Here is a 2,449-nt window from a genome sequence, read left to right on the forward strand (position 1 = left end):
TTGGTGAGGTGAGCTTCTCTGAAGAGGTGACATTTAGGTTGAGACTTGAATAGTACAAAGGAGACAGGCATTCAAAGATCTCTTTGGTGGTGTACTGTAATAACATACTGATCTTCTCAGCCTTTGAGCCAGCAGGGCAAAGCCTGGGACAGCAAAGCCTCTGACCAGTCACCCCCTTGTGGTCAGTCGCCTCCTCTGTTTACTCCAGTGTGTTGTTCAAATGTTACCATTTTCTGTATGTTGCAGGCTATGAAGAGCATTGAGAAGCACCATTCTAGTTGAAGAGAAAATCCAAGTAAAAGAAGAACGAAGAAGACTGAGCTTGGTATGTTGGGTAACTGAAGGGGTGGAGTGCAAAAAAGGGGGAGTGATAGGGCATGAGGTCAGAGAGTGGGCAGGAGCCAGAAATCCTGTGGATCCTCATAGCCTTGGTATGGATGTAATGATGAAAAGTGGATGGATATAAAGGGTAATATTTGTCTATTTCCAAAAAGGAATTAGATACATTCTGTGTTAAAGTACGCATTAACGTGGTTAATCAAACTACGTATTGAAAAGAAATGTTGAAAATAACACAAAGAGTGCTCGGTTCAGCAGCACATATTCTAAAATTGGAACGATACAGAGAAGATTAGCATGGCCCTGCGCAAGGATGACACGCAAATTCGTGAAGCGTTCCATATTTAAAAAAAAAAAAGAAAGAAAAGAACACAAAGAGTAGAGAGAGAAAATTTTATCTGAAGCCCAATGTGAGCACCAAAACGAACTAAAATTAAAATTACCTAAAATTAACACTGAGATTCCTAATAGTCAAAGTCAAAAAATAAAACATCGTGGACCATGTAATACTCTTTTTCATGTAACAGAAACATGAAATTGTATTATGAGATATAGACTTTTTCTCGATACCCAAATGAAAGAAATCTATTGCAAGGTTCATTACCAAGTAGTTTAATAAATTATATATTCCCTGCCATTTTGAATAAGTTCAGGAATATTTTCAAATGTCATTTCATGAAGGCTAAAAGCTAAAGTTTTATCTCAGTGAAGGCCCTTCATCAGAAACTGACTAATTGATAGATATGAGTGTAGATATCTCCATGTATTTGCTTTCCTGGTGATGAGGCCTAACTGAATTTGAATCGACTTGCCTTCTAGACCTCTCCATAAGCCTGTGCCTCCACATCATGGCTTATATCTCCCTCAACCTGGCACAGTCATTCCCATCTTTTGCACCAAAGAAATTCTTACCTCTGATGCAAAACAACGATCAGTCCCACGCCCTTAGTAACTACACAGCAGGTCTCTACTTTAGCTTGAGGTTCACCTAGGTAGCTTTTAAAATAAACAGGTATCACCTCAACCCAGTCGAATCAGAATATCTAGACAGGAGGGCTTGGACATTGCATTTTTAAGCTCTCCAGGTGATTCTAATCAGTAACAGGATTACAAGTTTTTGAGCTAGGTTAGCCCCCCTCCTACTTAATAACCGACCAGCTACAACACAATGTACCATAAACAAGAGAATCTTTGTGGTCACCTACCATGGAAGGTAAGTGAGCAATTACTTCCTTGACCTTGTATTTAATGAGAAAATCTGCATAGAAAATCTGCTTTGGTTCTGGCTTTGCTTAAAAGCTGTACTGGAATAGATATTTCAGAGTCCTTTGCACCTTCTCATGAGAAAAGAGGAGCAAATGTTATAGAAAAATTACAGACAAGAACAAATTAAAGGGACTCTTGAACCTGAATGTGCATAACAGTCACTTGGAATACTTGATAAAAATGCAGACCCCCAAGCGCAAACACCAGTGATTCTGATGGAGTAGTTCTGGGGTTGGTCCCAGGGATCTGTATATTTAACAAGTGCCCTGAGTGATTCTGGTGCCCGGTGGTCCACCGGCCAAGGGGAAATAGGAGTTTACAAAATGCTGCCTCTTTTTGGTACTCCTGACTCTCAGACAAACTCAAGGGCCCCTTGACCACTTCTGAAAGGAACTAGAATTAAGAAAACTTAAGTTTGGGGACAAATTTTAAAGACCATAGCAGAGTTGTGCCAGCTGAAGTAAAAGGACAGTAGAGAGAAAAGAAGCTCAGGCAGCAAATGGAGGCAGCTGGGGAGTGAGGGCACTGGCATCGGAAAAGTACTCAGGTGGGAGGCCAGCTCTGGGTCGGAGTGAAGAAACACACGTGCTGTCAGCTGGAGTGGAGTCTCTGTGGCGAGTGGGCTGGAGGACAATGTCCCAGCTGCAATCCAGAAAGTCAGATGTAATAATACTGCCCTTCTCAGATGCAAACTCTTCTAATCAAGCTGTGAAAAATATACTAACTTTTGTCTGCTATTGTTGGCCAAAGGCTAATTTGGTCATATCCTGGGGCTTCAGTTCTCACATCCCCATCACAAACAAACTGCCTCAAGTTTAGGAAATGTGAGCCTCAGGAAGTGTGA

The 2,449-nt window shown here is 41.2% G+C and overlaps 1 non-coding gene across 1 annotated transcript; it reads left to right on the forward strand.

The window, feature by feature from the left end:
• The first annotated feature begins 581 nt into the window (after positions 1–581).
• Positions 582–687, forward strand: LOC116662888. Its single transcript, XR_004318971.1, has one exon. It is a non-coding gene; the product is annotated as a U6 spliceosomal RNA (small nuclear RNA).
• The last annotated feature ends 1,762 nt before the right edge of the window (positions 688–2,449 follow it).

This window comes from Camelus ferus, chromosome 3 (genome assembly GCF_009834535.1).
Source record: "Camelus ferus isolate YT-003-E chromosome 3, BCGSAC_Cfer_1.0, whole genome shotgun sequence".
NCBI classification, from domain to species: Eukaryota; Metazoa; Chordata; class Mammalia; order Artiodactyla; family Camelidae; genus Camelus; species Camelus ferus.